This window comes from Eurosta solidaginis, chromosome 5, assembly GCF_040869045.1.
Source record: "Eurosta solidaginis isolate ZX-2024a chromosome 5, ASM4086904v1, whole genome shotgun sequence".
NCBI lineage: Eukaryota > Metazoa > Arthropoda > Insecta > Diptera > Tephritidae > Eurosta > Eurosta solidaginis.
Window position 1 is genome coordinate 65,866,869 of NC_090323.1, and position 15,877 is coordinate 65,882,745.

The 15,877-nt window shown below is 34.5% G+C and overlaps 1 protein-coding gene across 14 annotated transcripts in view; it reads left to right on the forward strand.

Moving 5' to 3' along the window:
* gogo (golden goal) overlaps nt 1–15,877 on the forward strand; it is a 595,526-nt gene that overhangs the window by 107,738 nt on the left and 471,911 nt on the right. For 12 of the 14 annotated variants that reach the window (XM_067791434.1, XM_067791433.1, XM_067791431.1 and 9 more), the window contains one exon: nt 13,746–14,486. The gene's annotated coding sequence lies outside the window, so the exon portion shown is untranslated. The remainder of the gene's footprint in view (nt 1–13,745; nt 14,487–15,877) is intronic. The other 2 variants (XM_067791437.1, XM_067791436.1) reach the window with 1 other exon arrangement.

Below are 15,877 nucleotides of genomic sequence, written 5' to 3' on the forward strand. Positions count from 1 at the left end.
AACTATAACATCTACAGTGCCTTCTCTGGAAAATATGCTGTTGGCGAGACAGTCCTCCCCCGTCTTCTAGTGCTCTCTTGTGACGAGGATTAACAGGAATCTCCATCAAGTTGCTTGCAGTATCTAACATTAAGATAAGATTAAGACGTTGGAGTCTCCTTTTTCTTTTTGAATTGGAGCTAGCTGGGTTTTCTTCCATTTAGTGGGGAATGTTGCCTCCGTGGGGCTTTCCTATGTTGCATTGTAGGCAGGGAAGTTTTAAGCTCTTCTTCCTTGAATTGTTCCATGTTCCGATCTTCTTGGATTACGCGCCTATCCTCCCGGGTGGAGGGGTGGGAAACATAACATCCACAACGTTTCTTGTCTTGTCCTCGTCATCAGTTGGATTGGCAGACAAAACCTCTTCTACTTTATATCCTTGTCTCCACGAGTCTCGATCTACCTGATCGTAAAGAGTTTCCAGAACGTCAGCTTTATTTTGCTCAATGGCAGCACCGAGAGCTTTAACCAATCCTATTGCCAAGTAATAGCTCAATTTTGTCGAAATCAACTCAAGCTTTTATTGCTTGTTGGATCACAAAACTCATGTCCCTACCCACGTATAGAAATAGCTGTGTGTATAAATATAATAGACAATATCACCTGAATGCTAGCTAAATGCTCTCGTTGTATTTTGTTGTCTGGGATCACGTTCCATCGATTCACATCTAAACTCTGCTGCCAACTCCACTTGCGAATGACTTTCCTTGCAGTTTTGCAGTTACTCTGCTATGCCACTACAGTTGTTGCGGTTTTACATATTTGTATTTGTTGCTGTTTTTGTTTAGTTGGATTTATTCGTTTTTATTTACCGTCATATATTCTCATGCATTTTACATTCTATACAACTTTTGTTTGGCTTGTTGTTGTTGGAAATACGTGTAACAAATTTAACTGTAGCTTTTAAATTCCACTTTTTTGGTTTTCGAGATACATTTTTGTAACTTCATTTTATTTTAGTTCAGGTCTCTTGTTTTCTGAGAGGAGGTATGGCTCCTTGTCGTGCGTTTATTTGCTTTATTTTACACTTTCGTCCGCACTTTCATTTTCATGCACGTCTTTTTATATCTTTCATGAAAATGAAATGGTATATTAACTTTGGTCCGATGTTTGTAACGTTGAGAAATATAGAAGATAGATTCACCATTAAGTATACCGAATTGATCAGGGCAAAGAACTGAGTTGATATAGCCATGTCCGTCTGTCCGTCCGTCTGTCTGTTTGAACGCAAACTAGTCCCTCAAATTTTGAGACTTCTCAATGAAATTTGGCACAAGGATGTATTTTTGTATTATATTAGACATTTGTCGGATCCGGCAGGATCGGACCACTATAACATATATCTCCCATACAACCGATCGTTCAGATAAGACGATTTTGGCCATTCCTGCCGCAATTTAGGAAGTATAAACGTGAAACTCGGTGATATATATTCTAATATATCATAAAAGATATCCTGAAAAAATCACTTTGATCGGAGCTATATATAATATATATCCCATACAACCGATCGTTCAGATAGAATGATTTTTAGGAATTTCACCCTTAATTTCCAATATAAAAACGTTAAACTTGGTGATATTTATTCTAATATATTGTAACGAATTTACTTGCAAATCCTCTTATTTGCAATCCTCTGCTAAGTTCTAATCACTAAACTGTTGAATAAATAACTCCAATATTGAATAATGGAAAAATGGCCTTTATTAAAGTACTTCACAATAACACTTATACTTTGCTACTCGCTGGCTTAATAACCAAACTGATTGATAACTCAAATGAAACTCTATTATTGGCCGCCAGATCGCGTGCTTAATCAAACTGATTGATAGCTCAACTCAAACTGAATTACTTTTTACTCGCTTGCGCCGCTTTTATAGTTTACGCTGCATATATCTAGGCTCTTCTATTTCCAGAGCTTATTATAGTTCTCATATAGTTTCTACTTGTTTACAATTTTCTACTTTTCAGCGTCTCTCAGATGTATGTGAGTTTGTAGTTTACAGTCTCTCGCACACACATAGGCGTATAGTAAATGCATCAGTGTGTGACATCTCTCGGCTGCCTTATATATGTGTATACATGATTTGATTATTGACGTAAATACCGCTTAGCATCGCCTTAGTGATGGTATAGCTTAGTGATGCTAATATCCGTGACAATATCATAGAAGATTTCATGAAAAAATCACTTCGATCGGAGCTATATATAATATAAATCCCATACAACCGATCGTTCAGATAGAAAGATTCTTAGCAATTTCTCCCTTAATTTCCAATATAAAAACGTTAAAATTGGTGATATTTATTCTAATATATCATAGAAGATTTCCTGAAAAAATCACTTTGATCGGAGCTATATGTATATTGTATATATTTTTGCCATTTTTTATTTTATATTTATCTTAAAAATCGTTTAGGTATGTACATCTGTTCACTATATATTTCTTATCTTATACATCCGAATATTTGGAGATTACAAACGGGATAAGATTATTGTTCAGCCCCATTCATGAAAGGTATGAAGTCCTTACTTGTTTTAATTGAGTTTTTTCGCGTACGAGCACAACAACACTTCGTTCAAAAAGTTGCTATTTACGAGTTCGTGAGCTGTTGGAGTTGGTAACTTTATATAGAGGTTTTTGTGGTATTGGTTTCCATCAACAATTCTCTTCGAATACACGTTGCTCAAAGGAAATCAATTAAGTGGTAATTGTGCGGTAAAAGCTATAGAATTGGCCTACAACCATTGGTTGGTGAAATTGCGATGTCATGGAGCACAGAATATTAAGTAAATTGGACTTTTCGGGATGAAATTCCTTTCTCGAGTTTCGGACAGAGAACAAAAAAATTTATAATTGGCATTATTTGAGGAATAAATATTGATGTACAATGACTTTCTTACCCGTTTGCAACACAAATTTTAATTGGGACATTTAGAAAATAATAACACTGTACAACAGCAATATTGCAACAAAGTAAAAGTTGTCTAGTTTACTCTTAATTTACATTTAAATATCTAATTGCTCGCAAGTTGTCCTTCGACTAGGTTTGCAGAGTCCTGAAGAGTTTCAGCTTTGGTTTTTAAAAGATATTGGTCATTTGTGTGTGTTGATACTACCGTCTGTTTTTACAGTTATACTCCTTTAGGCGCGTTATGAAAAAAAGAAAACAAGCACCTGTTAACGAGTAATCAGTATAAAACTCCACGTCACACAGGGAGGACGTGAAATAAAATGTATGTACTTGTAGGATCAGTTTTTATGTTTGAATTGTTTTGTTAATTGGTTTTTATGTTTATTATTAGTTTCAACCCTGAAGGTGGTTACCGTAGAGTAACCGAAATATATTGGTATCCAAAAAAACAACTATTTAGTTTTATTGTAAAACCCTGACCTCGAGCCAGCATAACAACATAAAGTTATAAAATTAATTTCGTCTCATCTGAACTTAAAAATATAACATATTAGTGGAAAGTTTGAAGTAAGAAGATAATTTAAGATTATCACTCATTTATCTAATAGAATATAATAAATAGTAGCCGTGTTTTTTTAACGGTTTTATTTAGCTTGACTCTGTGTAGCGAACAGAAGTTGTAATCGAAATTTAAGCAACTTCCCCATAAGCTACAAGCTTGAAAAAAACTTCGGTAGGTGGCGCATGGATCTAAATATTTCAAAAAATCGTATTTATGGTCCAATTTGGTTCATATTTGGAACACGTAACACATACATGAATAGAAAGCGACGTATGAAAAAAAATCGGCGCCAGATGGCGCAAGGATTGAGATATTCAAAAAAATCGTATTTGTGGTGCGATTTGGCTCATATTTGGAACACATATTACATGCACGAATAGAAAGCAACATATGAAAAAAAATCGCGCCAGGTGGCGCAAGGATCCAGATATTACAAAAATCTTATTTTTCGAATTTTCTAAGTTTTTACAGTCTACTTTTTACTAGTTCCGTAGCCATTTTTTTATTTTTGGATTTCAAAGTAGGTGTAGTCACTCATAGTCGAAGTTCCTTAAAACTAGTAGCCGTTTTTATCTATCAAATATATGATAAATATGAAGTGTGTGTCGATTTTTGAACTAGAGGAAATCTAGTTACGATCTTCTGAATCAGAAACTTTTACTGACTTTCCTACGGGGCCCATTCACAGGCATACCTGCATGCTTTACCGTTGCAAAATTTCTAAGGCCATTAACACGCTGGGACTCTTAACCGGTTGTATTCAAACTTGAATACAGTCCTTCTCAGGAGGTTGACGTTACCATTCGTACCTGTTATTTTTCCGGACTCTGATGAATCCTTTCATAGCCAAGTTTACAGTTTCATCATTACGTCGAAGATTACGCTTTCATTTGACACAAACTATCTTTGCGATCCCGTGCGCCCATACTTCGCCGCGCAGAGGCATATGTTCTTATCCTATTATATAAAAGCTACTTGAGATGTTACCTGGTGGAGGGTGAATATCCAGATTGTCAGTTAAATACTTCTGTTTAGCCCACCCTGATTTTAAAGTCATCGATTAGTAGTAATTTGAGTTTAATAAAAAATCTGAAATTTTCAAGTTATGCGAACAACCGGGTTCCTCGAAATCTATACCCAACGATCTGTACACTCTTTTAAATATTGCACAAAGAGTGCTTCGTAAGAAACTAGTAATTGTATTGACTCATTTCCTGAACATTGTGATTTTTTAATTGATCACTGCTTTGATCTAGGTGGGCGAAATAACTTTTTTATAACTTTCACTAATATTTGAGATGAAGAGGGTAATTTGAGCATGCACTTTTAAATTAATATTGCATCATTTTCTTTTTCTTATGCTTCGAAATTCTCCGCACAATGGCACCTGGCCACCCCCAAAGCCAAACCATTTCGTTTACATACAAAAGTACAAGTGCGTTGAAGCTTCCTCCTTTGTGGTAACCAACTACATGATAGATTTCATAACTTGTTTATATGTTGGCGTTGAGCCACTCCAATCCCGATTGGGGTTAATGTTGCTGTTTTGTTTGCTGCTTATTTAGTGCACCCTGCCGTTAACTGGATATCATATTACAATACGACAACAGTAGCCGTGACAGTTGCAGCAATAATAACAACAGTCAATGTGTGTTGAATGCAAGGCGGCAAAAAATTACACTAACAAAATTTTATACGTAATGCAATTAACAAACGACTTAATGAAGTTTTGGTATATTTCCAATAAAACGAAAAAGATAGCCAAATGCTGCAAAGTTTATGGAAATGTTAATTTTCAATTTAATTTAAGTCTAAGCTTTCTCGCAAGCGTATACTCTCAAGTTAAGTAAAAGTTAAAAAAAAGCGTTTCAAATGGCTTTTTATTATTATTGCACTGCAGTCATAATTACGATGTGTGTGAAAATGTAAAATTTCTCTAAAATAAGTATGATAATAAAAAATACGAGGAACTTGTAATTTACTTTGTAGGTCTAGGTCTTTGATCTAGAACTGGAATCATTACGCCCCATTAAATGACTCACAAATTGTTGCACAGTGGAATTAGACTTTCGAGGAAGAGGAAGACGAAAAGAATATCTCTTGAGACGAAATAACCTAAGGCTTTCCCAGTGCTTTACTTTGTTGATGTGTTTATGCATGACGTTGCCACACAGAGTTTGTGGAACGTAAAGAGAATAAAAAAGCGTCAATAACTTTATTCTGAAATTTTTAATGTACTTTTAGCAAGTAAGAAAGTCTTAGTTCGGGTGAAACCGATTTCGCAAATTTTCAGAGCAAACAGTTGTGCTATGAAAAAAATGTTTATGCCAAATCTCGTTCGGATTCGGAAATTTTTGTTTGACATATGGCATTAGAAAGAAAGAGTAACAAGAGTGACCCGCCCACGCCCGTTTTCAAAATTTTTTTAAGTTTTGTTCTTAGCTCAACCGTACCTTTACTGAGGTGGAATATAAGTCAAATGTAGTTAAATACCATAGAGTTATTGCAAACCTTGTTAAGGTTAGACATTTATGAAAAAGGGGCGTGGTTTTTAACTGATTTTGATCATCTTCGCTCAGTCTTTATAGTATAATTTGGTAGGGATAGTGTCTCTACGAAATTTCAATGTAATATCTTTAAGGGCTTTTGATTTACGGCTAATTAAACTTCCAAAATTTCTGCTTTTAAATGTGGATGATGTAACACCCATGTTCTAAATTTTTTTGGAATTTAAGTTTGCGTCATAAAACCAATCCAATTTTATTAGTTTAAAGGTATTAGTTTTTGAATTATCTCAATTTTCCATTTTTCGAATTTTCTATGTCGCAAAAGTGGGAAAGTCGCTCATTTAACACCAATCTATTCTGTGTCCAGATAAGCCCCTATACCAAACTTGGTGAAGATATCTCAATATTTGCCGAAGTTATCGTGGTAACGGAAGGACAGGCAGATAGACGGACGCACATGGCTTGATCAAATTTTTTTTCGATACTGGCTTGTCTATATCTACGTCGATTCCTTTATACCTGTACAACCAACCGTTATTCAAAAAAAGTGATAATACCATGTATAAATGTACAGCTGGGTATAAAATGACTATTGACAAAAATTACAAAGTTAATCATGGGAAAAGACGATTTTTATTCCAAGGGATGTGCACCGCACCGTACAACTATTAAAGCAATAAACGAAAATTGTGTGTGTTATTTCCAGCTATTCTTAAACCACTAAGGTAAAAGTTTGTCCTACTTTAAGTAAAATTTGAATTTTAACATAGATTTAAAAAAGGTTTTTGAGAATTAATTAAATGGGTCTTGGTCTTTTACGCGAACTTGGAATAATCCCGAACCAGACATTGACTCTGAAAATGCGGCAATTTAATTGTTTTCATATATACGTACATAAAGCACATATGTATGCATTTATTTTAACAATTGTATGCGTTGTAAAGAATTTAGCGACTTTCAATGGTTTCAGTTGCAAATCAGTCAGTGAAACGAACAAAAAAAGCTCAGAATTAAAAAAGGAATTAGTAAAATGTTGCTAAAAGCAGTGACATTATCTAAATTAAAGTATTAAATGTAATGTTGTGGCGAAAGGGCCTAAAAAGTGGTAATTTAATACAACTATGAAAACATATGCATTACACAGGTCACCAAAAAAAATTTTTTTTTGTACATGGGTTTTGCCCTATATATTCGGATTCTATGTTCAATTCTATAAAAAAAAATGCATTTACGAATCAAAAATATTTGTTTTTGTAGAAGTTATAGCGATTTGAAAATTTTGCATTTTTGCACCAGGCTAATGTAGGTCCTTTCACGCTATTTCGGTCGATAGAGGGCGGCGGGTAGCTACCTGATGCAGCGATGCATCGAAAAAAGATCTACTTAAAGCACAACATACTCATCTTAAAAAAAAAACCAAAAAAATGTTACTGAGAAACAGTAAAAAGAGATAAAAGGTCCCAGATACACATTATTTTAGGGAGATTTGGCAATTCGTTAAGTACATATTAAGCAACTCATCGAAACTTTTTCTGACGGATTGGCAGGCCTAGCAATAGAGCATGCCAGCTACCTGATAGCGTTTTTGTAAGTAAAATTTTTTTTAAGAAGCTGTAGTTACTTGGGTCACTCGTTGTGGGCGACACTATGTTTTTGCATATCACAGAGAAATGATGTTTTCGAGAAGTTGTAAACGAGCGGCTAATTCGTTTTGCTATATATGTGGCGAATGTATTAAAAGAATACAAAAAAAGTTTGATTTAACTAAAAACACAAGGACTTGCGAGACATACCTAGCCTACTTCGGTCTACCTGTTAAAAACCAGGACAAAAAATGGGCTCCACATGTTTCATGTAACTCTTGCAGAAGCATTCTGGAGCGTAAGTTTATTTTCTATTTTTTGTTGTACTAACTGTTTCATATACATATATACGTATATATAATTGCATAATAATTGAAATTGTTATGAAATGCTTTACGTTTTATTATAGTTTGGTACCAGGGTGAGAAAAGAGTCATGAAGTTCGCAGTGCAGAGGATTTGGAGGGAACCGAGTAATCATGACACTGATTGTTTTTTTGTGTAGTGAAACCACTGCAAGGGAAACGTTTAAGGAAAACAATATATCCGGAACTACCATTCACATCCGCTCCAGTACCACATTCGGAACAAAATCCTGTACCTGATCCACCTGTGTTGGAAAAGCAACTATTCCTTAAGGCAGCTTTCAAACACCAAGTTCATCCATACACTCCGAATTTGTACCTCAATTTGAACCAGGAATACCACATCTCATCAACTCTGAAGATCTCAATGACTTAATAAGAGACTTAAATCTATCAAAAGACAAGGCAGAGTTATTAGCATCGCGGCTTAAACAACGAAATTTATTTACTTCTGATGTTCGAATATCTCGGCAAAGAAAGCGTCATGAAGAATTTTCTTGTTTCTACACTAAGGAAGATGGACTCTGTTTTTGTTATTACGTGAAAGGTTTATTTGAAGCAATTGGTATTCCTTGTAGTACAAATGAATGGCGCCTCTTTATCGACAGCTCAACAAAAAGTCTAAAAGCAGTTCTACTACACAATGGGAACAAATTTCCATCTATTGCACTGGCACATTCCATACATCTCACAGAAAATTATGACAGTATTAAAATGCTATTAACTGCAATCAAATATACGGAATACAAGTGGGAAGTTATTGGAGACTTAAGATGGCTTGTTTTTTTACTGGAATGCAAGGTGGATATACCAAGAACTCCTGTTATCGTTGCCTATGGGATAGCAGAAATGATGCCGCCCACTATCGCCAAAAACATTGACCTGAACGTACTGAGTATGGAGTGGGAAGATTCAATATTACACATGAAGCAATTGTCGATCCTAAAAATATATTGATGCTGCCATTGCATATTAAATTGGGCCTTATTAAATAATTTGTGAAGGTTCTTAATATTGAGCCTAAAGCTTTCAAATATTTGCAGACTTTTTATCCAAAGCTGTCAGAGGCGAAAATTAAAGCTGGAGTCGGCCCTCAAATAAAAAAAATTATGAACTGCGATATTTTCCCGAACCTACTTAGCAATGAGGAGAAACTAGTGTGGAACAGTTTTAAGGCAGTAGTTCATGGCGTTCTTGGATGAAAATTATATGAGCTGATAACTGGCATGATTACGAAATTTTCCGCCATCGGATGTAGAATGTCGCTAAAGATACACATGTTACATTCACATCTGGATAAATTCAAAGATAATATGGAAGCTTATTCAGAAGAACACGGGGAGCGATTCCATCAAGATATAATGGAGTTTAAGAAACGCTACCAAGGCCAGTATACGGAAAGCTTATTTGGACGTTAATAAGAGAAAATGTTACCGAATATGGCAGGAAAAGCAGGAAAAAGCATTTTAAAACATTTAAACTGTATTTTAAAACTAAATTTATAAGAATAAATCTTAAACTGATTTTTACTATACTAGAATAAATCAAATCTAAGTCTAATTTTGACGACTTTTCACGTTTTTAGTTTTTCTCATTTTTTTCGAACAAAACCAAATCAAAAACCTTTTTATGTTCATATTTTTATTTCCGGGTGCAAAAGCAATAAAAAAATATACGCAAGACCTATGTACAAAAATGTTGTTGACCAATGTTATTTACATTAGGGATAGAAATATCGTTTGTTTTTAAAAAAGTTGTCAAAAAGCCTCAGAAACAGGAAGGTATTTTTCGAGAATTGAGCAAACATTTTTGAAAAACGGGTAAAACTGTATTTCAGAAACGATCAAAAATATTAACCAAATATTTTTCTGATATACATTTTCCCTGTTCTTAAATATTTTTGTCCACTTCTCAAATACATTTGCCATTTTCTCTAAGATATTTTTCCTTCTCATATATATTTGGGAATTTTTTAAAATACATTTTCTTTATTTTTCTATTGCATTTTCGCGGTTCCAAAATAAAATTTCCTCATTTCGCAAATACAGTTCGAAAATTTAAATTCAAATATATCATGAGTTTATTCAATTTTCCACACTACACTTGCTGTTTAAACTATGCATCATGAAGGTTCAAAAAGTTTTAGAGGATTAAGTTGTAGCTCAAATGAAGAGATTTAGGTTGAACTGGCCGTTCTATGAGGACCTCACATAAACCAAAGAAGTCCATAATATTCAAATGGAGAGGAAGAATAAACAAATTACCAAAGCAGAAATAGGAAGGAGTGCGAGAAAAAAGGAAGAGTGAGGAATGGATCAAGAATGCGAGGAAACTCAAAATACGGGGACATAAGACGGAGTGGGAAAGGTTGAGACTGGAAAAGCAGTAGTGCATTCAGGGAGAGAAAAAGTGATGTGATTAGACGCTGGAATAGGTGACAAGGGGAAAGGGATAGCTGGAAAAGAAAAATAAGAGTGAATAGGAAGAAAGAAAGAGATGAACCAGCGAATGAAGGTGAGATCTTTTCATCTAGGAAACGGCAGTGAAGCATTCCCTAAGACCCTAATATCAACGAAGAAATATATTAGAACTGTCGTATATATGAGAATGTTCTCTACAAATAATAGGATTCTTTTTTCTACTACAAGTATTAGGATTATGGTAAATTATATCAGAAAAAACGGAAATTAAATTTGCACCTTGTTAACATTGTAGACAATGGAGCATGAACCTACATAGTCGGAATTCTTAATGTAACTGCTGGAACATTGAAGCTAGATAGTTTCAGTGAATACTTATACGCCATTCAACAACGGAGAATACCACTTAAAGATCTTATCATCTTGAACAGCCGACCAGTAGTGGAATTCACTAACTTTTTTAACCACATTTGCCATCGCTTTATTTGCGAATCGATAACTATAACGATTTCTTTATTCAGTAAACATTTTGTATCGATATTTGTTTATCAACGATCAGTTGTGTTGTTTAATAAACGGCAAGTAAATTGGTAAATTAATATTTTTAGCAATTTTGGTTAAAAAAGAAAATAGGAAGTTTACTTTAATACTTTCAAGCACGAAAAGTTGCTTTATAAATCAGGTAGCATTTGAGTAATTGGCGTACGTTTTATCACAGAATGAAGAATTACTTAGTCCATCGCCGGTGGACACCTTCTTAGAGAAGCAGATAACCATTCCACTTGAATGCAACGGAGTTTCGAAAGCTGTACCAATTAACCCCAGACTTGGCTCATGATATTATTTCTCAACTTGATGGTCTAATAAGGGGTACAAGAATAACTGCGATGTCAACAGAGAGAAAAAAAGAAAGAAAAACGAAATTTAAATGCCATTTATTTCGAGTCGTTAAAACGAAGTTAGTGAATAGTACAATCGATAAGCAAGCGGCAAAATCATTAATTAAAATCTCGACAAATAGCATCGTTATAATTAAGTAAATTCCACTACAGGAAGTGAGAGAAGTCGATGGGCCAATTGGTAACACCAAGGAATCTTGCATTCGCACAATATGGCCTGTCAAGCCTAGCCGGTGAGTTTTGGTGCGCTGGACTCGTACAGTTGTTCATTAAATCTTCTTCGGTACTCGCCATTGCTAAACACGTTTCTAATGTTGTCAACATCAATACTGCTACACCATATGTCATTACTGTTAAGTGACTTGTAGAGCCGATAGACTGGACTGACATGGTTGCAACGACAAGGCGCAGAAAATTTGGGTTAAGCAAAGAGACCCAAATTTTCTGCTTATTTGCCTTGTTTGGAAAATTAGAATAATGGCCTCAAAATGCAATAAGAGCAAAAGCAGTCAAAACAAGGGTATATTATCAGCTACCTAATTTAAAGAGGGAACACGTTTATTACCACTTCAGGACATTTTCAAGAACATAGAACAAATAGTCGTATTAACGAAAGTGTTCAGATATATTGTTCGATGGATTACGAAGCAATTTTTATACTCAGCGTGCTTTGCACACAGAGTATATTAACTTTGATTGGAAAACGGTTGGTCGTACAGGTATAAAGGAATCGCGATAGATATAGACTTGCATATATCAAAATCATCAGTGTCGACAAAAAAATTTGATTGAGCCATGTCTGTCTGTCCGTCCGTCCGTCCGTCTGCCCGTTAACACGATAACTTGAGTAAATATTAAAATATATTCACCAAATTTGGTACACGAGCTTATCTGGGCCCAGCATAGATTGGTATTGAAAATGAGCGAAGTCGAATGATAACCACGCCTACTTTTTATATATATAACATTTTGAAAAACACAAAAAACCTGATTATTTGTTAAATAATACACCTAGAATGTTGAAATTTGATGTGTGTATTGATATTGAGACTCTTGATAAAAATTTGGGCGTGGAACCGCTCACTTATGATAAAATCAATTTTACAAATATTATTAATATTATTTGTCTCGTTATTGCCTGTTAGTGTTTAGAAAAACTGAATTTTTTTTTGGTTGAGCTCAAGGCCGTATGCGTGTTACATATAGCTATTGTAGAACTTGTTTAGTCTTCAAAGCGTAGTTTAAGATATAAGTAATGAATGTTTGTTGATGCGTTTTTTTGGTTTTAATAATTATGTTTTATATTTCATTTCCAGTCATGAGGATGACTTCAGACTGAAGCCGAAATATTGAAAAATAAAAACAAAATTAAATACACATCCAATTGTTTTATTTAAGAAAACCCGGCCTTGAGCTCAACCAAAAAAAATTCAGTTTTTCTAAATATTATTAATCATAAATCAAAAATCGTTAAACCTGTCGCAACAAAATTCGGCACAGAGGTTTCCTTTACTACAAGGAATACTTTGAAGAAAAATTAACGAAATCGGTTTAGGACCACGCCCACTTTTATATAAAAGATTTTTAAAAGAGTCGTGGACGAATAAAATTATATATCTTATATCTTTGCAAAAAAGGGCTTTATGTAAATGGTATTTCATTTCTCAAGTGAATTTATAACAATAATTAGGAAAAACTTCAAATTTTCACAAATGGCCGTGGCACCGCCCCTTTTATGACTAAGCAATTTTCTATGTTCCGGGAGCCATAACTCAAAGAAAAATTAACGGATCGTAATAAAATTGGGTACACAGATTTTCCCTATAGTAGGAAATATTTCTAGAATAAATGGACGAGAGCGCTTAAGGACGACGCCCACTTTTAAATAAAAGATTTTTAAAAGGATCGTAGACTAGAATAATAAGCTTTAACCTAGCAAAAAATATTATTGTAAGAGGAAATGTGGGGACATTTTTTTTTAAACGGGCGGTGCCACGTGTTATGTAGAAAAGTAATTTATCTGAAATGAAATGTGCAATTGAAGCTCACGCTGAGTATATAATGTTCGGTTACACATGAACTTAGACACCTTTACTTGTTCCTATTTTTTTAAACACGTTGTCTCACCGAGATGAAATTTTACACAACTGATGGAATCGAATTGGGGGAAGTCTCAAGTTAGTCCCCCTAATATAATTTCATACAAACATCAGCGTGTGAATATATCATATTATTTTATATGTTCCGCTCAATACAACATCTATTGTATTTATTCACGTTTTGAGCGAATACAAAGACCTCTATGTTCGTATATGTTTCGTATGGCTAAATGTATGTATGTATCCGACATACATAAATTCATACATATAAGAGGTCTATGTGATACTAAAAAACTTTAATATGCTTTGTTGCACAATTTTTTAACCACTCATTTTGTCTTCTCTTTATTTTTGCAGCGCATTAACAAGGCTTAAATCATTGTAAGCCGCTAGAAAACAGCGAGTGTGTGCATTTCGAGGTGTTGCGGAGGTACGAACAAAACACAGCAGCAAAAAGTTAAACGTAGGTACATCAAATGAATTTTAAATGTTGAAACAATCACTTTTAATCTAAAATAAAGTGCATGGAAAAGCGTGTGAACGTAATAATAATACGTATATTTAAATATTTGTAGATCACACATACATATAATTTAAAAAATATCTATAAAAAGTTATGTGCTTATATTAAATACGCGTGTGAATAAAGCGCTTATCGAAAAAGATAAAAAAAACGCGATTCGCAGCAGCGAAAAGAAAAACTAAAGCGCAATAAAATAAATAGTGGTAAAAAGGTGTAAAAATAATACTAAAAAAATACAGCATAACAAAAAAATAAACGGCATTTTGTGCTCAATTCCATTCACATGAAATAGGTAAATCCACGCCTGTCATTTTACTAGGATTAACACTTCGCGAACGGTTAGCATGCTGGGTAAAGCGCACACCCGCACACCCTAAATAAAAGTGCTTATCTGTGGGCCACACGGGATAGAACATAGTTGAACACGGAAGAGCAATATTGGGAGTTTATTCCTTCAGTAAATTCGTATTGACATACATACATACATATTTACAGATTTACTCGTATGTACAAATTATTGCTAACACAGGCGCATATTTCGATTTAGCAAACGGAAATTGCTCGCTTGTCACAAGGTAAGTGTAAGTAGGTTAAATAGAATTTATACACCCAATGTGGATTAACTTCGATGAGATTTACTAGCTACATTCATACGTACGCATTTATACTTTTTACGTCTATGTTATGGATGTTGCAAATATTCGACTAGGCTATGCGGACTCGGAATTGAAATCAATAAATGTCAATATGGTAGCTTCGGAAGATACAGTCAAAAAACAGTACATAAGTACTTCCGCAATGGGAATGATTTTATGTACACTTAATTTGTGTGCACCTAATTTTGTAATTTTTGTAAAGGACACTGCGCCAGTGGTGCGACCAAGAATGCCATTTCGATGTTGCCACCTATATGGAACTAAAAACAAACAAAAATTGCGAAACACGCCACATTAGTATTAAACCAAATGTATTTTTTTTTCATTATTGTAATAGAATAATTTATAAATAGGGTTACAACCTGGGGTGGCGATCTGACCTTTTATATTGTTACGAATTTCAAGAGAATTCTTGATTATTTTGCAGCTTCTGTTAACGTTCAAGTCTCTTAACGAGCGAGTAAATAACTCAAATATTCAGTACAGCAAATCGTTCTTTATTTACTTTAGTTTCGTAGTAGTACTTCACAATTACAATACTCGCGTACTTCACTAATAGCGTATTAAAATCAAACTGATTCATTATTCCTCAGCTTGCGCTGCCTTTATACTCTTAGTTGCCCCGTTCGCCTATTTATCCTAGAGCCTAGATCGCCCTTCTCGTACAGTTGTATTTCATAGTTGCCTACTTAGCTTTCTAGGCTAGCTAAGCTTTCTGTCTACGTGTTGTCACTAAGCCACTTTGCGAGGTTACAAACTACTTCATATTTTTTTTATATAAATACTTACTAATTCGTCCGGAGCCGCGGCGGTGTGGGGGAAGCGTGCTCAAGTCCCAGGCAAAGCTACATCAAAAATTTTAAAACAAGTTTTTACGATTAGAAAAAGATGTTCCTTAGTGGGCTCTGGCAATGGTTTGGCAAAAATATACAACTGCCATGAAAAGCTTCTCAGTGAAAACTCATCTACTTGCAATAGCCTTTCGGAGTCGACACAAAACATGTAGGCTCATGCCACGAGTTTGTAGTAAAAAGTAAAAAGGAGCATGACGAAAATTGGAAGAGAAGATTGGCCAAAATATCCTCCGATGTAAATCGCGCCAAGGACAAAAAAACCCTGCAACATTTGTTGAATGTTATTAAATATACGCGCTGTAGACTTTAGAATCCATTTTTTAATTTGCTGCAATGTATCAGTTTAAGCACATAAATCCTTTTGTTCATCACTGAACCTTTGTGATCTCACTTTATTCATCTTGACTTTATTATTTTACTCATCTCATTTTCCCTCCTAGAAAATTATCTACCTTG